Here is a 22,435-nt window from a genome sequence, read left to right as displayed (position 1 = left end):
TTAAGGCATTCTGTGAACCTATTGAAATTGTAAGTAAAATATGCAATCACTATTCTTAATCCTAATCATATTCTCAATGTTATAAATACTCCTCAGCCTATCAGGAATGTGTGTGACACTGAGCTTGGTATATTAATTTGATTGCTGATCGTTGCCACATATACATGTTCATACTATAGGGAAGCCAAATTTGCCAACACAAATGTCTCTTTGGTGTGTGTATTTTTTCTAGCTGGAAATAATCAGTGCCCAGAAAACTCAGGAAGAAGCTCTGACCTTCCCCCTAGCTGCCTAAAAGAATGAAGAGAGAGGACCTGTTCCAGGAAGGATGCTATCATCAGAGATAACGAGAGTATGAACTAGGTGTGTGACAGGGAGGAACCTAATGAGGAATGCTTGTTAAAATTTCTCTCTGTGTCCTATTATCTCTGCATGACCCAGCAAACATTTGCTTTTCCATCTCCATGTGAATTGCCCTCCTCCTCTTTGAAGTCCCCCATCGCTTCCCCCAATCCGTTTTGTCTTCACTGAAGATGGTATTTAAGGTGTGGACTTCAGCATTCTGGCCAGTTAATCAGTTTTCCTGGGTCTCTCCCATATGTGCATGTTATTAAACTTTGATTTTCTCCTGCTAATCTGTCTCATGTCAATTGAGTTCTTAGATCTGCCAGAAGACCCTACAAAGGTAGAAGAAAATTTCTTTCTCCCCAACAATATATTTTTTAAAACATTTCAGGGGTTGCTCCTGGTGCTTATGATATACTTTTTAAAGTAATCCAAGTCCACCTTCAAATAACACTGTATCAGTTTGTGCATAATGCAAGTACCTTATACCAGTGTTCCCCAATTCCTCTCTCTGAGCTCTTGTCACACTGCTGTATAATTCATTTCACTTAATCATATGCTTTAATTAGGGGCATCCCAAGTGGTGCAGTGGTAAAGAATCCTCCTGCCAATGCAGGAGATATGGGTTCGATCCCTGAGTCAGTAAGATCCCCTGGAGGAGGAAATAGCAACCCACTCCAGTATTCTTGCCTGGAAAATCCCATGGACAGAGAAACCTGGCAGGCTACAGTCCATGGGGTCACAAAGAGTCGGACACAACTGAACATGCACGCACATATGCTATAATTGGTATAATACCATAATTGGGAAGCCTGGTGGCTCAGACGGTAAAGAATCTGCCTGCAGTGCTGGAGACCTGGGTTCGATTCTTGGGTCAGTAAGATCCCCTGGAGAAGGGAATGGCTACCCACTCCAGTATTCTTCCCTGGAAAATTCCATGGACAGAGGAGCCTGGTGGAGGCTATAGTTCATGGGGTCTCAAAGAGTCAGATACATCTGAGTGATTAAATAACAATATAAATAATGAAAAATGATTTGTTTTAATCTATAATAAATTGATTTATTGGACTGTAATATACTAGAATTATATTAAATTATTGACACTGCTCCTCAAACATATATTAGGAAATAATCACCCAAATAAGACTCTAGCTTTGCATCAGTTATAAAAGAAACTGGGTGTTGTAATTAGATTATTTTGAGGCAGACAGAAAGCTGTTCTATTAATGTCTTAGTATGTTCTGTTATTGAGAAAATATTCACTCAGTTACACTTTTTAGTTATTTATGTGTACATTTTATAAGGGACATGTTCTGTGTTTAGTGAATAAATAACTTTATAAAAAAAATTTCCAAGATTTTATATTTGCACCTCTTCTCTTACAATAAAAATAATAATAACTTTTATGGTATTAAAAGGGCTTCCCTGGTGGCTCAGACGGTAAAGAATCCACCTGCAATGCTGGAGACCTGGGTTCGATCCCTGGGTTGGGAAGATCCCCTGGAGGTGGGCATGGCAACCCCTCCAGTATTCTTGCCTGGAGAACCCTCATGGACAGAGAAGCCTGGTGGGCTACAGTTCATGGGGTTGCAAACAGTCGGCCATGACTGAGTGACTAAGAACATACACACACATGGTATTAAAAAAAAAAAAAAAAGTGGTTCTGGTTCTCCTACAGAAGTGTAACTTTATCCCTTCTGCCTACTCCTGTCTTAGTTTCAGTGTTCCTAATTCAGTTCCTTGAAGCCCTTTTCCCCTTTGACTCTACTCCTAACCACTACCCTTAGGTGAGACAGGAAAGAAGGAGACAGCTTAGGAGGCTGAAGTATTCCCTTTTCCCAGCCGGAATAAGGTTTCAGAATTGCACTCTGGTGAAGTTCTCTCCCCTGACTATAGGCATTTGTAACAGAGAAGCTGTGAGAGTGTTTCCCAATGGTCAATCTTACATTTCCCCTACCAGAGTCAGGAGGAAATTTTTCTGGGATCCTCACTGTGAGAACCCAGAAACTCTTTCCAAGCTTGTAGAGGAAACGTCTATAATCATGTGGGTCACTCCCAACAACTGTGGCCCCCAGGGGTTTCTCAGTCTTATGCTAGCCCATATTCAGCCTCCAACAATTCACCAAAATTGCCATTTTAGTGTTCCCATCCATTTGGCTTTAGTAGATTTTATTCCAGATGAACAGACCTTGGTTGCTCAATCTCATATTTCTATCTCACCAGCTTTTGGGTGATGGTTTGCCTTCCAACTTCAATTTACTGTCTGGCCCAAGAAAATCATTGATCTTCAGTCTGTTTGACATTTTCTTGTTGCAAGAATGAAGATGACTTTAAGTTTCTTGACATGTCAGAACTGAAATTGGACATTTCCGTAATGTATATTTTTTAGGAGTTTTGCATTTATCTTCATGAGAGGGATTGGTTCATAATTTTCTTTTCTGATGATGAACTTGTCAGTGTTTGGTATCAAAATTACCTTGGCCTTGAAGAAAAGAGCTGGGACTTTTCTCTCCCCTTTAAAAAAAAATTCTCTGGGCAATTTGTATAAAATTGGATATTTCTTTCTTAAATGTTTGGGAAAATTTATTGTATTTGTGGAATTATTTTTTAATATTTGCTTTTTCTATATTTTTGGTGACATGTTAAATTTCTCACTTGTTTCAAGAATGCTTATTGAAGTATCTTTATGAAGATGGCCTAAAATTTTTCTCAGATAATCCTCACATCTCTTTCATCTCGCTTGTGCCTGTTGACTGTCTTTTCTCATTCAAGCTGTGATTTTCCTGGTTCTCTGTGAAGGGTAGCAGAATGTGCCACTCCCAAATATGCCTCTTTGGCATAAGGATTATTCTGAGCAGATTATTTTTGAGAAAAAGCAGACACAGGAGAAGATCTAAAAGAGTAGAATCTACCATTTTGTAAAGGAAATTTACACATATGATGGAAATCTCCATTTTAAATGTGTCGCACTGTAGGTACCAGGAAGCAAAAGATGACTCTAAATTACAAGAAACTCTTATCCAGGAGGAAGATGCCAGACTTAAATCTGCATGACAACCTTACTGTCCTTTTCCTGGTCAGCTCCCATACCTGGCCATCCCCCAACATGGCCATCCCCCACAACATTTTGCTTTAACTGAAGATGGTATTTAAGGGGGTGGCTTGGGGTGTTTCTGAGATTTTTCTCAGTTATATTAGTATCTCCCATTTTTACATGAGATATGCGTGTGTGCGTGGCAAGTCACTTCAGTCATATACAACTCTTTTCAACCGTAGGGACTGTAGCCCACGAGTCTCCTCTGTGCATGGGATTCTCCAGGCAAGAATACTGGAGTGGGTTGCTGTACCCTCCTCCAGGAGATCTTCCTGACCCAGGGATCAAACCCGTGTCTCTTACATCTTCTCACTGGCAGGCGGGTTCTTCACCACTAGGACCACCTGGGAAGCCCTTACATGAGGTATGCTATGCTATGCTATGCTAAGTCACTTCAGTCGTGTCCGACTCTGTGTGACCCCATAGACGGCAGCCCACCAGGCTCCCCCGTCCCTGGGATTCTCCAGGCAAGAACACTGGAGTGGGCTGCCATTTCCTTCTCCAATGTATGAAAGTGAAAAGTGAAAGTGAAGTCGCTCAGTGTCCGACTGTTAGCGAGTGTCCGACTGTTAGCGACCCCATGGATTGCAGCCTAACAGGCTCCTCTGTCCATGGGATTTTCCAAGCAAGAGTACTGGAGTGGGGTGCCATTGCCTTCTCCGTACATGAGGTATACATGTTAATAAATCTCTGTGTGATTTTCTCTTGTTGATCTTTATTTTATATGGAGGATGAGGGGAGCAGGTCTCACCCAAGAACCTAGAAGAGGAGAGGGAAAATTTTTTCCCTCCTCCCCATCAGTATGATGAGTGATTTCAATTACATTCTGGACATTCTGTGCTATGCTGGAAGACTCTCGTCCTCTACATAGGTCCTGGCCTACTTTTCTGGACTATGGCTTTCACAACAGTCTAATTTTCAGAGCTAGTTACTTCATATACCTGGTACCGCTCGAACTCATGCTCAGTCACTGCTGGTTGCCCCTCATGAGGACGTGAGGATGAGAAATACTTTATCTCTGCTGCCTGCACATCCCAGATAGGCTCCCTTTCAAATTCCTGCTCATGTAGCCAGTGAAGGAAAGGGCCACCAACCTGGACCACCGTTGGTGGGGGGGTGGGGAGGGGGAGGGTATGGTGGAGTGTATCAACATATACCTGGTCTGAATCTAGGGCCCAAGAACTGAGCTAATATTCTGTCTGGGATTTTATCATATTGGTAATGACAAACAACAGCTGAGAAGATACTTCTTCCTCATTCCCCATCCTTCCAAAGCGACCTTCTTTCTCATTTAGAGATTATTATCCTCTGCCTCCCAGCATCAGTCTTCATCCAATATTCAAAAAAAAGTGTTCTAAAATCTTTTCGTAAACTCTCTGTACTAGAGAATCAGCTACTTTGGAGAATCACACTAAAATCTCCATAATATCTATGAAGTATATGCCTCTTGCTGGTCACAAAGATGGAAATAATAAAGAGCCCAATCCCTCCACACCTGCCACAAATGCCCACAAGCCTGCTCTGGAACATTTTACCTCCATTTGGAGCTTTGTGTGAAAAGGACCCCTGCCCAGCAGCTCCCCCATCTCACAAAAATCTTGACTAGTGAAAAAGAAAAGCAGAGGTCCGAAAGGGAAGCCATTACCCCAGATAGAGACATTTTTATAAGAAGATCACTGATTGCTTACTCACGTCAATACAAGACTGTAAAAAAAGACATTTGTAATTTCCAGGCACTGAGGTGCTGAGGGAGTAGAGTGGTTCCCCTAGGGACTGTGCAGTCTCATTTCTTCCTGAATGCAGAATATTAATGGGGTAAAGACAATACCTTAATTTTAAATTTTGTGTGTGTGCACGCTCAGTCATGTCTGACTCTGAGATCCCATGGGCTGTAGCCCACCAGGCTCCTCTATCCATGGAATTTTCCAGGGGAGAATGCCATTTCCTACTCCAGGGGATCTTCCACACCCAGGGACGTCTCCTGTGAGTCAATGGTTTTATTTATAAAATTATATACAGAGAGGATGTATTTCTTATACATCCTCTTTATATAAATGCTAGTATATTTGCATACTGTTCTGAGTTGCTTTTTATATTATCACTATATCCTGGAGATTATTCCTTGGCATCATATACAGATTGGTGCTATTCTGTGGAAGAGGGTAGAATTGCAATTTTCTTTTGTAACATAACTGGTCAAATCTGTTCGCTGTAAATGGACATTTGGGTGGTTTTTTTTGTATTTTTGCTATTATAAATATTGCTGGAAGATGTGCAAAATATCTCACATGCAAATGTCTGTAAGATAATTGGTAATAGTAGAATTATATTATTAGTAGTATATTTATATTTTTCAATCTTTACCCCTTCTTTGATTGGAAGTATCATAAATACAGAAGAAAAAATTGCTTTTAGACAAGCTGAGCTGTTATCCTTGTTAAAGAAGCTCTAACATTCTACAGTACCAGAAATCCCTTATGTGCTAAACAGTAGGAAAGTTAGATTAGATATGTAACAAATTGTTCTTTTAAAATAAGAGCAAATTTTTGAAACTATACTTGATTTTATTTGGATCATATTTACAATTATTTATTTTTTATTTCTCTGTTATAAACCTCCTAGTTAAAATTTTTCAAATGAATGACACTCTGTATGTGTTGGCTTTCCAAAGCTTCTCTTAGCAAACATTTGCTGTTTTCTCTCATTCTGAGATGTACATTAAGCTGTTACATGGGTTTATATGAAGATGGCTTGGTCTTCAGAAAACTTACCTCAGGAAGTTGTAAAACTCTTACCATGTTTCAGTAATTAATAATTCCAAATTGGAAATTAATCTTCCTCAGACTTTCAAGAAGTTCCTCGTATCATGGAAATAAATTCAAAATCAACCTTTTCTTCATGTCCACCTGCCATCTTTATAAAAGTCAAAACCATATGTGCTTGGCCTTTGAAGTACAATTTTGTCCTCTAATGATATCCTTCACATAACAGCATTATTCCTCTAGCCCTAACTTCCCATTGCCCAACTAAAGCAAAATTCAGGAGAATGACAAATGCGTGGGCAGATGGGTGATGCCGAGAAAACAAATGACCACAGCCTATGAAGTTATGAACACGAAAAATGTCAACAGAAAGTGTCCAGATAAAATGGCATGCAAAATGAGCCAATATGGGCTAAATATTTAGGGCAATTTCTGGTTTGAATTACAAAGTCATTTTTTCCTAGCCAAAATGTTTTTTTGAAACAGAGGATCTATTGTTTATTTGTTTAAAATATATGTCATAGCCTTTTACAAGGTAATTGTGATTAATATGTGCTGATTCACTTAATTCTACAATCAATGAAACTTATTTTTGTGAGTGAAATATAGGTTTCTGAACTGAACAAGTACAAATTCTAATTCACACATCATGTAGTCTTAACTATCATCTTATTACTAAAACCTTTGTGCTAAGTAAATGTTTATCTCATTTTAACTTAGAAATACCAAAAATAGAAAACTTTTACCCTGTTAGTATCAGATGATGGAAAGTTTAACATGCAAAATCGAGCCATACAGAGCACAGGATGTGCTCTAGTCTCCAGGAAAAAAAAAAAAATCGAGTCAAATAAAAAGGAGGCCATTTTGAGGGATTAATGATGTAGCTCTTGGATAGGTAAATGTAAAAAACATATGGAAAAGAAAATCAAAAGGAAAGCTGCTCAATTTTTCAATCACATGTCACAAAGGTAAGCCCAGAATGCTTTAAAGCCTATCAGTTATGGTGCCTCATTTTCTGCATACCAACCCTTATAATCTTGTCATTCATGAATTCTGAAAACATTTTTGAAAGACTGAAATGTGCAATTTCATTCTTTGCTCGTTATTCACTCTGTGTTCAAAGTATTGCATCTGCCCTTGTAAGAAAACTTCACACAAAAAATATTCTTTTAATCAAATACACTGTATATTCCTTGGGTTTCAAAGTTCTTAAGCAGTCAGACACTGTGAGAAAATTGCTTTTTGAAAACTTTGAAAAATCTATGTATATGCCTTGGATGGAAAGAGCTGGCCTACAGCACCTCACCTGGAGTGCCAAAGCACAATATTGTTGCACACACACATAAGAGTGTTGCCCAAGAAGCTGCAAAGGGGCAGGACCTGGAGTAGGTAGACTCTGGACCAACCTCCTCCACCCGACAATATGCTCCTCCACTCAGGACTCTTTGATGGGTACTCTCCAGCAGAGCAGAATGTGATGTCACAGCCCTATCTTGCCCCAGTAGGCAGGGCACAGAGAGTCACTTTCACACTTGCTGTCCCGCCTCAATGTGTACAGCCCACTCACTGGAGTGTTTGAGGATGATGAAAATATACTGTATTATCTTAATCACAGCAGAGGTCCATGGGTGTCTACAACTGTCAAAACTGAAAATGTCATCCTTGAGATTGATGCAATCAATGTATGTGTTATCCCTCAGTAACACATATTTTGAGGCTCTCTTGTTAGGTACATGGACATGAAGACTTCCTATAGCTTCTTGAAAAATTGACCCCAATTGATTATTTAATGCCCCTCTTTATCCTTGATAAGTTTCCTTGGTCTGAAGTCCTCTCTGTTTGAAATTAATATAATTACTCCAACTGTTTTTAGTTGTGTTAGCGTGATATATCTTTCTCCATCCCTTTATTTTTAATCTATAAGTATCTTATTTTTGTAGAAAACATATATCTGGATACAAACTCTGATCCACTCTGACAATCTCTGTGTTTTAATTGGTGTTTTAGACCATTGATATCAAAGTTATTTTTGATACAGTTAAATTAATATCTACCATATTTGTCACTATTTTCTATTCACTGCCCTTGTTCTTTCTTCCTATTTTGTCTTCTTCTCTTTTTCTGCTTTTTGTGGTTTTCACCGAACATTTTATGTAATTCCATTTTCTTTCTTCTCTTAGTTTGTCAATTATACTTTTTTCTTAATTTTTTCAGTTGCTGTAGACTTTGCAGTATATATTTAAAACAAATCCATGTGTACTTTCAAATAACCCTAACTAGCTTCACATGTAGGCAAATACCTTACAATAACAAAATATTACTAATTCTTTTCTTTTGTATCATTGCTATCATTACTTCACTTATACATAAGCATATTTAATATAATTGAATATCTCTGCTGTCACTGGGAGAAGGCAATGGCACTCCATTCCAGTGGGGTCTTGCCTGGAAAATCCCATGGATGGAGGAGCCTGGTGGGCTGCAGTCCATGGGGTCGCTAAGAGTCGGACACGACTGAGCAACTTCACTTTCACTTTTCACTTTCCTGCATTGGAGAAGGAAATGGCAACCCACTCCAGTGTTCTTGCCTGGAGAATCCCAGGGACAGGGGAGCCTGGTGGGCTGCCGTCTACGGGGTCGCACAGAGTCGGACACAACTGAAGCGACTTAGCAGCAGCAGCAGCAGCAGCAGCAGCAGCTGTCACTACTTTGATCAAACTGTTGTCTGTTAGATCAGTTATGAATAAGATAAAGTAAAAATTTTTATTTTCCCTTCACTATTTCTTCTCTGGTGTCCTTCCTTTCTTTATGTAGATCTGGGTTTCTGACCTATATCACTTCCTTCCTCTCTAAAGAAGTTTTACCATTTCTAATAAGACAGACCTATTCTTAAGGCAGCAGATTCCTTTAGCTTTTGTTTGTTTGAGAAACTCTTTATTTCTTCTTTATTTTTGAAGGATAATTTGCAGGATATAGAATTCTAGGCTTGTGAGTTTTTTCTCTCAACCATTTAAATACTTCACCCCACTCTCTTATTTGCATGCTTTCTAAGGAGAAGTCAGGTATAATATCTCAGCTCCTCTGCAGGTAAAGTTTTGTTTTCCTTTGATTTCTTCTAGATTTTTTTTTCTTGATCTTTCATTTTTTGCAGGTTGAATATGATATGCCTCAGTGTCATTTTGTTTTGCTTTATTTATCATTATCCTACTTGATTTTCCTGGGCTTCCTAGGTCTGTGTTTTGGCATCTGATATTAATTAGGGGACATTTTCAGTCATCATTGTTTCAAATATTTCTTTCTTATTATTGTTTCAAATATATCATTCTTTCTCTTTCTCTCTTCTCCTCCTGGAATCCCCATCACGTATATGTTATACCTTTTGTAGTTGCCCCATAGCTCTTGGATATTCTTTTCTTTTTCATTTCTTCCAGTCTTATTTCTTGTTGTCTTCAGTTTTTTTTTTTAAACTTTACATAATTGTATTAGTTTTGCCAAATATCAAAATGAATCCGCCACAGGTATACATGTGTTCCCCATCCTGAACCCTCCTCCCTCCTCCCTCCCCATACCATCCCTCTGGGTCGTCCCAGTGCACCAGCCCCAAGCATCCAGTATCGTGCATCGAACCTGGACTGGCATCTTGTTTAGTCTTCAGTTTTAAAAGTTTCTTTTGATATATCCTCAAACTCAGAGATTCTTTCCTCAACTGTGCCTATTCCACCAATGAGCTCTTCAAAAGCATTCTTCATTTCATTTACAGTGTTTCTGATCTCTAACATCTCTTTTTGATTCTTTCTTAGAATTTCCATTTCTCTGCATGTGTGTGTGTGTGTGTGTGTGTGTGTGTGTGTGCTCAGTTGCTCAATTGTATCCAATTCTTTGTAGCCCCATGGACTGTAGCCTGCCAGGCTCCTCTGTCCATGGGGTTCTCCAAGCAAGAATACTGGAGTGGGTTTCCATGCCTTTTTCCAGGAGATCGTCCCAACCCAGGGACTGAGCCAGCATCTCTTATGTCTCATGCATCGACAGGCAGGTGCTTTACCAGTAGTGCCACCCTTGTTACATGGCCTATTTTTTCTTGCATGCTGTCCACTTTTTCTGTTAAATTCCTTATCCTATTAATCATAGTTTATTTTCAAATACTGGGGTTTGATCATTTCAACATTCAGTGTCATATCTGACTCTGATTTGATGCTAGTCTGCCTCTTCAAACTGTGGTTTTTGCTTTTTAGTATGTCTCGTACTTTTTTCTAGTGAGTGGAACATAATTACTCAGTAAAAGGAACTAAAGTAAATAGGTCATTAATGATGTGATGGTAAGGTGTGAGGGGAGAGAAAGCATTCTACAGTCCTATGATTTGAAGCATTCTCCTGTCCTGTGGCTCTCTTTTAAGAGCCTGTATTTCTAGACTGCGAGCTTCACAGTACTTCTCAATCTTCTAGACGTCATTATCCTTTTAAGTGGGACTGGATGTCTAGAGGAGAATGGAATTTCAGTATTAGCTTAAAATCAATACAGTAAAACCTGAAAGCATCCTCTCTACCTTAAGACTAACTCTTTCTTCTGGTAATTAATTGCCACACCGTCCTAGTTACTTTTATCCTTCTTTCTTGTTTCTTTTAATCCTCAGTAAAACTGCTTCCCATCTGGTCCCTTTCTACTGCTGTTCTAGGCAAGCAGGTTGGACAGTGACTACAACATGCTTTCCTCCAGCAGTCCTCAAGCTTGGTATTCCTAGGGATTCCATCACCTGGGAAGATTTAGAAATAATGATTCTTAATACCACCCACAAAGAGACCTGGGGAAGGAATGGCAACCTACTCCAGTATTCTTGCCTAAAAAATTCCATGGACAGAGGAGCCTGGTGGGCTACAGTCCATGGGGTTGCAAAAGAGTCAGACACGACTTAACAACTAAACAACAAAGAGGAGTTAATCTGTGAGGCTGGACTCTGAATATATCTCCATGGATTTGCCTGTTTTTCTCTTTTAGCCAGTATATGGCTTAGCTTAAGTTTTCTGTATTTTAACATCATTTTCAGATATCTGCCTCCTATTTGGTGGTAGTACTCCCCTCTGACAATTGCTTGGTTCTTATTGATTAAAATTTCAGAAGTAGAACTTTCAACATCCATTCTTTCCTTCCCTAAAGATTTCTAGGTCTTGCTTGGATCGTGCAAGGGAGGGGTTTACCTATGGGAAGGAAGGGTAGTTAGGGCTAGGTGACTGGCAGCCTTGCCAAGTTGTGGAGGGTTATTTCCTAAAAGTAAATGATACCAGACAGAAGAGGCAGCTGAGCATGAGAGAAGTCCAGTCTCCCTGCACTCTTCCCAACCTAACAGTGACTCAATGGTCAAGAATCCACCTGCCAATGCAGGAGACATGGGTTTGATCCCTGATTCTTGAAGATCCCCTGGAGGAGAAAATGGCAACCTGCTCCAGTATTCTTGCCTGAAAAATCCCATAGATGGATGAGCCTGGTACTTTTTTTCCCCCATGAATTAGGCATGCAATTGAATCTCTCCCCATTGCTGCCATTTGTATTTTGTGATAAAAAAATGATTAACCTCAGGCCAGAGAAGGCAATGGCAACCCACTCCAGTACTCTTGCCTGGAAAATCCCATGGAGGGAGGAGCCGGGTAGGCTGTGGTCCATGGGGTCCCGAAGAGTCCAACATGACTGAGCGACTTCACTTTCACTTTTCACTTTCCTGCATTGGAGAAGGAAATGGCAACCCACTCCAGTGTTTTTTGCCTGGAGAATCTCAGGGACGGTGGAGCCTGGTGGGGTGCCATCTATGGGATCGCAGAGTCGGACACGACTGAAGTGACTTAGCAGTAGCAGCAATACCACCCACAAAGAGTCTCATTTAGTAAGTTTAGAGTAGCCTCAGCATGGGCTTCCCAGATGGCGTTAGTGGTAGAGAAACTGTCTGTCTAATGCAGGAGACATAAGAGACGTGGGTTCGATCCCTGGATTGAGAAGATGCTCTAGAGGAGGATGCGGCAACCCACTCCAGCATTCTTGCCTGGAGAATATCATGGACAGAGGAGACTGGTGAGCTAAAGAGTTGACATGACTGAAGCGACTTAACACGCATACAGCCTCAGCACAAGAATTTTTTTTAAGCTCCTTAGATGATTCTAATGGATTGAGAACTGTACCTTTACTCTATTTTATCTCCACCCTTCTCAACTAGTTTTCTTTGCTGAAAAAATCCTCATTTCTCACCTCTGCCTGTCTAGATTTTGACTATTCTTAAAGATTTTGCCTAAGTTCTATCACTTAAATAGTACTCCATTTAGTACACTGCTTCATAGTTGTCTACTAACATGAATTTCTTTGTCTTTTCAGCCAGATTATGCATTCTTAAAGAACAAGTGGCAAAATTTGAGCTTGTTATCTTTCTCACAATGTCTAATATATTAATAATGATGATGATGTATCCAATAATACAGAAGGAAAATATATATATACGCCACATGGGAGGAAAAAATACAGTGTTCTTTGGGCTTATGGTAGTATTTCTAAACTTTATTGATTTCAAATTATGTGATTGTACAAATAATGGCTGATTCATATAATAAAGCATTGCAAGACTAGTACTAACATCTTAATATTAAATATTTTAATAATTTCAATTTTTTAAAAGTTATAATATAGCATTTCCTAAATAAACATAAACAGTTGCACTTTGGGTACATTCTCAGCCCTTAATTAGATGGGACATTTGGCAAATGTGTTTTTTTTTTCTTATCAAAGTAAATCAAAAAGATACTTTTAAGATCTAAGAGCACAAAATTTCAGAACTGCTAATGAAAAATATATGCAAACAAATATCTAGAAATAATCTGAATTGCATTTTAGGATGATGCAACTTACTATTAGAATTAAATGAATCCTTTGTTTACAACTGCTATTCATATATATTTACATTTGCATGATCATAGCTTATACAAAGAATTTTTATTCTTCTTCAGTTATTCATTGATGTGTAGCATAAAAAAATAAATGAACTCTGTATATTTTTTCAAAAATGACAACTTAGAAGCTGAGTAAATTTTGCAAGAATATTTCAGATTTCACCTTAAGATATATAAAAAATCAGTACTTAATATAAATATTAATAAAACCCATTTTATTTAACTCTTGGATAAGAAATATTGCCAAAAAATTTTAAAGCATAGAAGAATTTTCTATTTCTAACAGTGCAAAGCTTAAGTCACACTCTAACCACAGATGGCACAAAATTTTTTAAATTTATATGCGTATCTAGATGATCCCTCATATATTTATTACAAAGAAATATTGACTTATATCTCAAACATTCATTTAATACACAATAATAGAGACTTCAAAATGCTTAACAAAGAGCTGAACAAGTTATTTTAAGTTATGCAAAAATGTTATCACACATAATCACAGGGTTTAGAAGAATAACACCTAGGAAGAGAAATAATATTTTAAAAAAATCCAAGTATCTGTAGTACAGAGAAATTTGATAAATATCATGAGAAAAGTATGCTTAAATTATATAGTATCTTAAAGTCAAGACAGATTGCTTTCAATTAAGTGTATCAAATAGCTGAATATCAAAAAACCTGGATCCCAACTCCTGATGCAATAAAAAGCTAGTATATTTCATTTAAAATGTAGCAAATTCTGCCTTGCTCATAGTCTGCATTTATCAACTAAATATTTGCTCTAATATGCCCCTATCTTTGGTATAGCAATGTGACAATAAATGGTTTGTCAGTTGTCTTAATCATGTCTTAAACCCTCAAATCACAGTGGCTTAACCCAATGGCAATGTATTTTTCATTCATAAGAAGAAAAAGGATGTTCCCAATCAGTGGGAGACAGTTCAGATGTTTAATTGTCTTTCATTTGTAGCTCTGTTATTTTTAACATGGTCATGCTGGGAGCTACCTCCATTCCCAACAGCCAGAGAGGGAAGGAACTGGGACGTTTACCTATAGGAGGTTCTTACGAGCAAATCTGCAAGGTTCATCATTTGTGTATTAGCTAAAACTCAGTCACATGATAACACCAAATTGGACTGCAAACCATCTGTGCCACTACTTTGGTAAACATTTACGGGTCCAGTAAGAGCATGACTTGTTAAGATTTACGGTTTTTTCTTGACACCACAAGCTTGTTTCATAGAACTGAGCTTTTAATTATTGGTTTATCAGTTGCTACCCACTCCTCCTGAACGTTTCTAAGAAAGCCCACTGTCCTGAAGAAGCATTGCTACTGTTACTCTGCTATGACTGTAACCATCCTTTTCTGGACTCCAGAGTTTAGTGTTTATTAGAGATGCTCTGTTCTCTCCCATTCTTCAGTGTCACAGCATCTTCACCAGTCATTCACTTAGTGTCTATGTGCTGACAACTACTGGGAACAGAAGTTTTAAAGAACCTCAATGGCTCCTCATGAACTTCATTAGTTAGCTATGGTCTGGACCTACCTGATCCTGCTAGTCTAATCGTGCTGGTCTTTAAAATTCAAATACATTTTTAGTTCTTCCCCGAAAGAGTTACTTTGCTAGTTCCTAAAGAAAAAGAATCAGCAATAGCATTCACCTCCAGGAGCTTAGCTTCCAAACTTTTTAAGGTAATGCTTCCTGAGCTCCACTTCAAGGGCTTGGGGGAAAATATATTGAAAACTGTCTGTCTATTTTGGCCAAGGTACAAATCATGCTCTCATACAGGAGTTTTTTCTATAAGAGAGTGCATTTTTCAGCTACTTTTCAGTTACTCTTTGAACTGTTAGCCGTTTAACATGGAAATGTTAAACATCCTTTTACATGTGCAATATTAGAATTAGAAGTATTTTATTAATTAGAATAAGATTATTTCCACATATTCAGTGGTAGGATAGGCCTGAAAGCAAATGTCCCTTAATCCAATCAGCTGTGACCCTTATAAATGTTGGGGAGATCAAAGTGACTCAAATGTGTATGTCTTTGTAGAATGTAAGTGCCACAGCTGATCTGTTGGATCAAAAGAATATTTTCACCTTACTTCTGACATTTCTTCCTGTAGAAAGAGCCTCAGTTACAAGCTTAGCATCATTTTCGTTCTTAATCTGAATTTTAAACATTGAACTTATTCATTAGAATCCAGAATTCAATGTATTGAGAATATAAAGAAAGAAATCGCATTTTGTAGCAAGCACAATATTTCTAAATTTTACAATAATAACCCAGCTTATTCCTATTGCATATGCTAACCGTCAACATTGATATTCACCTTGAAATTTTAAATTTCATTTATGATCATCCATGGTGTATTATCTGCACAGCCACACATGATGCTATTTTCAGAATTGCCAAGTTATTGTAGCTTTATATAAATTGTTCCTTAGTCACATTCAAACTATACCTGAAATATGTCAATTTCTTTTAATGACAAAACTTCCTGGTACCATCCATAAGACACATTGGTGGTTTACAATACTGTTTAACCATTACCAAAAAAATAGCTTCAGACAAAGATTCCGTCTAGTTAATATGGCACAGCCTTCAAAGTTAAAAGCACATTTATAACTTAAAAGCACAATCATTGGTTGTTGGTTACTTCCCGTTTGTTCAATTCATATCCTTACTTCATATAGACATTGACTATCACAATTCTTTTCATTCTCTGCAGCTTGTATCATCTGAAAATTTCACATTCCAGTCTCCAAGTTTGATAAAAAGAAACATTAAATATCAAGAGATCTAGGTCTGACCTTTGTAGCTTAGTAGCTTTAGTATAAGATAACGGCCTTCAGATAACTACCAATTGTAGGATACACTGAATTATATTTTCACACATCTTCGTTAAGGTATAATTGCACATAAATTACATACTTTGATGTTACAACATATGTATGAAATCACCACTAAAATGAAGAGGATAAGCATATTCACTGATCCTAAAAGTTTCCTCACACAGTTCATAATCCCTCCACACTTTCCTGTCTCTCTTCTGAAGGAACCACTGCTCTGTTGTCTGTCAATGACAATGACTCTGAGTATTTTTTTAATTATAAAAAAATTTTCTTTCAAAAACTTTGATCATCCATTATTTTGTTTCAAATTCAATTAAAACTTAAGATACATCGTAATTTTCCCAAGTGACATTCCAGATCTCATCAAAAAATCAAATACCTGAAGGATAGCCCATAAATGCAAAACACTAAAAGCTGAAATATAAACAGTGATCGCTTTGACAAGCAGACTTCCCAGGTGGCTCAAAAGGTAAAGAATCTCCCCAAGACGAGGAAGACCAGGGTTTGATCCCTGTGTCAGAAAGACCCCCTGGAGATGGAAATGGCAACCCACTCCAGTGTTCTTGCCTGGAGAGTTCCTCAGTCCACGGTATCACTAAAAACCAGACATGACTGCACGACTGTGTGAATAACACACACACACACACACACATGCTTCTCACAAAACTGTCTAAAGTAGAGTGAAAAGCTTTGGATACCAATCTAAGGTTGGGATAGATCATGTTTATCTCTTAACTATGTTTCATTCCCCAAATTAATTAGTGTAAATATTCTTTTAAACTTCTTAGGAAGGAAAAGGTTTTTCCCAGCTAACTAACCCACCAGTTAGTAATCTGGTTTTATATTTAAGGCTAAAAATCATTGGTTTCCTCTTCTCTAAGACATTACCCTAACAACATTAGTTTATTTTTTATAATTTTTCATTATAAAAATAGAACTCATTATGGAAAATCTAGAATAGGAGGTAAAAAAAAAAAAAGAAAAGAAAAGTTAAGTTACTCATGTACTCCTGATCTAGAAACAATACTCTTAATATTTGGGTAGATTGCCTTTCCTTTGCTCAGATTTTTACTTTTGGATTCTAACATGAATTCCATACTACATGACTGTCTCAATAGGAAATAAAATTAATTTTATTGACTTATTTTTTATAAGTTATAAATATGGAAATTAGCTTTAAAATTTCTAATATTTGCTATTTATAGGTCCTTTTTATTTATTTTCTCATTTTCTACAGTTTTTTCAAAGATACTCCTTATAGGAGAAGCAACAATTCTAGACATTTCCTTTAGAAACTTGCAGAATACTGAATAAATGTACTACCTTGAACACATCTGTGGTGGTCATTAGTGCTGTCCCCCAAATATTTCTGGATCTTTCTCTCTGGGAAAAATGGTTAGATTGCACTTCCTGGATGCCTTGTTATTAAATGAGAACCACATAACTACATCTGATGAATAAGTTGTGAACAAAGTGATACATATCCTTTCTGGTCCAAGCTGTTAAATTACTTATGTGAGGCCTTCCAGAGTTTCTTCCCCCAACTACTGGAACTGGCAATGTTTCTGATATTGCTGTTTTGCCAGCCTGAGTCCCAAAAAGACACTTGGAAAAGAGTTCATAATCAATGCACAATGGAACCGCTGCTTGAGTAAGAAACAGTTTGCTTTTTTTTTTTTTTGTAATTGAAAAAGGATTGTGGTCTGATTACAGAAGCATATCCTAAATTACTTCCCATCTTTCTAATTTTTATTGCACTAATTCCTAATTTATTAGAGTTTGACTCTTTCCATTAGTAATAATCTTCTGAATGCAGCCAGCTTTCTTATAAAGATCTTAAAATAACTATGACTGCTGTTATATGATAGGCATTCCAGAAGAAAAGCTGTAGTTATCTCTGATGGCTTTATACTTCATGATAAAAAAGAGTAAAAGTTGGAGTTAGGGGCATCCATAGGGCATATAAATAATTATTGTGGCATCCTTATATTTAGGAAAATAAATAATATGAGGTGAGGTATTGTGACATGGATGAAGATTCAGAATAGCGGGTAGGGAAGAGGTGTGTCTATACAGTTTCCCAATCAGTGCACATGTAAATTCTTTTATTCTGAGTGGAATGAGTGGGTCTCTCAAAATCAGCATGTCAGTGCCACCTGGCAGTCCATTCTTTTGAAACCCCATGAAAAAAATTCCGTGGCAGTCTGTGGGAGCAACCCACTCACCAGGCTGCCCTTCTGGACATGGGCCTGGCCTTGGGACCCCTGAGGACTCCTTATTCATGAGTCTTAGAGCTCCTCCAGGTGAATAGGGGAGTATTAGCTATTAGAGAGCAGCATCAAGGAAAGAAACAAGAAACAGGAATGAAATTCAGGAAATGGGTCCTGGCCTAGGCTCAGAGTGTCCTATCCCCTCCCACACAGACTCTCAGTTCTGGCCAGTCCCAGGGGAAGACTTCGAACCTTTTGAGGATGGCACTCAACCCACCCTTCTGGGCCCACCAGATGAAGACAGTAACATGTCTACGTTTTCAGAAGACTTTCTAAGAAAAGAAACCCACCCCAAACTTATATAACGTGGCAAGTGCCCCTTTAGAGATAAAGTTAAACTGCTTGGTCATGAAAAGTCAACATCTACAGCTTTGACGGAGTTCCTACCTAAACATATAAACACACCATGCCCTTTAATAGACACTTGTACTGATATTTTCAAGATGCTTCCTGAGGGCACACTAGAGCTAGAAGGTTAAAGGACACAATAATTCTTCTCCTACCACTGTCCATTCAATCACGTGGACTGGCGCCATTGTTTTCAGACTTTATTGTGCGTAAGAATCACCCTCAGAATAACTGGTATCCAAGCCCAGGCAACTCAATAGCTGAGAAACATGTTATATAGTTTCCAGGGATCCCAGTTTGAGAAACCAAAGAGCTGGAGACAACTCAGGAGCATTCTCATGTCTTTTACTAAAAAGAATTTTATTGACAAAGTGGAGAAATAATGTGGATTTCTGGAGGTATTGCTGTGTATATAAAAATTTAGTGGTTGTTTTTACTTTATAGTTATTGGACCTTCATTACTGCGAGAGAGAGAGCAAGACATAAGAGTCATGTTTTTTCTTAGTAGTAGTAGGAAATTATCTTTCCAAAAATTGCTCTAAGGGCTTTATACTCTAAGGGCTTTATAACTCACTTAAATACTCTTTCAGGGCTTCCTTGGTGGCTCAGCAGTAAAGAATCCATCTGCAGTGCTGGAGATCATCTGCAATGCAAGAGACCTGAGTTTGATCCTTGGGTTGGGAAGATGTCCTGAAGAAGGAAATGATAACCAACTCCAGTATTCTTGCCTGGGAAATCCCATGGACAGAGGAGCCTGATGGGCTACAGTGCATAGGGCCACAATGAGTCAGATATGACTTAGCAACTAAACCACTACCATCATATACTTTTATTTAATCTTTACAATAACTCTAAGAGTTAGATACCATTTTTATCATCATTGACACACAAAGGAACTGAGAGTGTGGGCAACTTGTCCAAATCACATAGATAGTAGACAGAGAGCTAGAAATCCAAATCAGGCATTTCTACACCAGAATCTGTGTTCTCATTGCATTGCACAACTATTGAGAACATAAAAAGAGATGCTAGCTCCTCAAAATAAACACTGAGAGTGGCCTTTGGCATATTCTACAGTATCCCAGCAAACGGCTCGGTACAAAAGTTATAATATAGCCATATATTTTAGATACCTAGCTACAGTGAAGCAGGAGTTTTCAATTTGGTTGCACTTTACAATAACCCAAGGAGCTTTTAAAAATTCCAGTGTCCCAGCCCCACCACGAACAAATAAAATCATACTGTCTGAGGGTGAAGCCCAGCATAAGGGTTCTTAAAAAGTCCCCAGGTAATTGTAACGTGATACCATTGCATTGGAGAGTTAAAAACATATATTTATGTAAAATTTTAAAATAGACACGTCTTTGCAGATGGTCTCCGTTTGCTTTGCTTTTAGAGAATGAAAGTAAGTTTACTAAATATTCCATCTCTAGTTTGTGAAGTGTCATGCAATGGACTAAATTTCAATGACACTCAATTACCAGTATATTCATAGTTATAACTTTTATTCAAGGTTTTATTTGTCTCTTTATTAAGAAGCACTTGGTGATAATGGTCTGACAAACCAGTTGTTTAGAATAAGTAACAATGAATTAGTAGGATGATAGTAATAAATGTGTTAATTAACATGCTGTGGTAATCATTTCACAATGTGTGTATGTGTATATATATATATATATATATATATATATATATATATAATCATCTCGCTGTAACCTTAAATATATACGGTTCTCTTTGTCAGTTATACCTCAGTAAAGCTGGAAAGAAATTAGTGTGATGATTACCGGGTCATTCAAAACTCATTCTCTCCTGATTTACTAATTCTGGATAACTTCCGTTTATTCAAAGGTAAACTGATTATTTCAGAACACACTTATGTCTGCCGGATGAAATGCCAGATTTGTCCACATTCCCTTCTTGGACTGAATCCATCTGAGTAGCTGGGGTCCTTCATCTATACCTGACACTTTTAAAGCTTTGTATGAAACATCTGTTTTCCATTTTCAAAATGTCGACTTGTCCATCTTGAATGGGCATTGGGTAAAGCAGACAAATCCTGCTTTGTCTAAAGAGCCCATCTTGATTGTTATGCCAAAACCATACTTGCTCCATTAATCAGGCCCCTTAACAACTCCTCAGCAAAGCAGTGGGCAATCCTCAGGTGCAATCTGTGTTCACCACTGCAAAGAGCCTTGGGTTGTAGACAACAACATGTGCTTTCTCTCCCAAAGTTGTATTTTCCCACTACATCTTGTTTTGCAGTCTACTAAAAGTTAAGTAGTACAGTCCAGGGAGATTTAATAATAATGGGCGTTGATCCTTTTATCCCTGCCACACCTCCTTCCCTGTAGAATTTCTGCTCTTTCTACTTGGCTAAACTGATAGCTTTCTGTGTTTTCCATCACAAGCCCAAGCAGAGGAGCTATAGCCCCGAGGAATCTAATAACTGAAGAAATTTCCATAGAATGATATTTGAGATACTAGACGTTCAGCTCAGTTCTGAGTCTCTCTGACTACCCTCTTTTCCCTGTGTGTGGGGGGTGGGGGTGGGAAGGTGGAGTTGGCTAGTCGCTCAGTCGTGTCTGACTCTTTGTGACTGTAGTGGCTCCTCTGTCCATGGAATTCTCCAGGCAGGAACACTGGAGTGGGCTGCCATTTCCTTCTCCAAGGGATATTCCTGACCCAGGATCGAAGCATTGCAGGCTTCTTTACCATCTGAGCCACCAAGGAAGTCCACCCCCAGTATGTGGAGACTTGGAGCTTTCCAAGAGACAATGGGGAAGAAAAGAGACAAACTGCACTGCTGCCAAGACAGCGTCCTCAGTGGTGAAAGTCTTTATCACCCTCAATCGGAGCAGGAGTCCCTGGTCCCAATCTTGCTGTGATGCAGGTGGAAGGAATTGAGGATGACACCCCTCCAACAGGGACTGAAGTCAAATGCCTGTGCAACCTGGGAGTAGGGAGCCTGACTGCTCTTCTGGGGTCTGTTCCTTTAGGGGTTCCTGTTTATTCCATGAGGACTTGGGTCTTGGTCATTTTCCAATATTCCCAGTGCCCTGAAACTGGGAAGATTTATCAGTGACCAGTCTTTTCTGCCAATGAGTCACATGTACAAGCTGGCCTTAACTTGAAAATGTGGTGGGTCCAATGACTCTTTTTTCTTTCCTTTCTTTTGTCTTCTTTCCCCCTGCAGCTCTGCCTTTCTGGTTGGCCGTCAGCATGATCTCATTAAGGATGAGTGACCTGGGACTGACTGCGGCGGCTCCTGAACTTGGTGCGCTGCTACTGTTTGCTCTCCCAAGACATCTGCTTCAGCACTGCTGCAGATAATACTCCATTGTGTCCTGGAAGTGTTTCTTACCACATTGTGTGCCATTGTGTGTCGTTCCCTTTGAAGTTAATATGAGGCTTATGTGATGATATGATATATACGTCAGAGGTTACCTAAAAATGATGGTCCACTGAATAAAAAAAAAAAAAAAAAGAAATATCCCCTTTTCATTTGTTAAATTCAAAAAAGCAGAACTCCAGTCTTCCTTTAGTGCAGGCCGGTTGCTTAGAGATTGAAGAGAGAAAGAAGGAAATATTTTTATTTAGTGTTGCAGATCAGAACTTTAAGGGAGCTGAAGGAATGCTCATGCAGCTGGGTAAGGGATGGGCTTACTTAGTGTTTACAGCTTTTTAAAATCCCTGACAAAACTCTGGAAATACCTATGCAACAAACACTTCAAGTTATAGAAAAAAAAATCTTCTCTCTTTCTACAGTATGATTTTGAGTGTGTATCTATTGAGATTCTATCAGTCTTTAAACTACCAAGTTTTATAGGAATTGTGT

General features: G+C 38.4%; 1 long non-coding RNA gene across 1 annotated transcript; it reads left to right on the top strand.

Annotated features, from left to right (window-relative positions):
* Positions 1–22,046, top strand: LOC147371144 (uncharacterized). Its single transcript, XR_015166047.1, has 3 exons — positions 1–29; positions 233–363; positions 21,794–22,046. It is a non-coding gene; the product is annotated as an uncharacterized LOC147371144 (long non-coding RNA).
* The last annotated feature ends 389 nt before the right edge of the window (positions 22,047–22,435 follow it).

Source organism: Bos grunniens, chromosome 6, assembly GCF_055505025.1.
Source record: "Bos grunniens cultivar Pamir isolate PY7600 chromosome 6, Bosgru_T2T1.0, whole genome shotgun sequence".
NCBI lineage: Eukaryota > Metazoa > Chordata > Mammalia > Artiodactyla > Bovidae > Bos > Bos grunniens.
The sequence above is the reverse complement of the archived record's forward strand: the minus strand, read 5'-3'. Positions and strand labels throughout refer to the sequence as shown.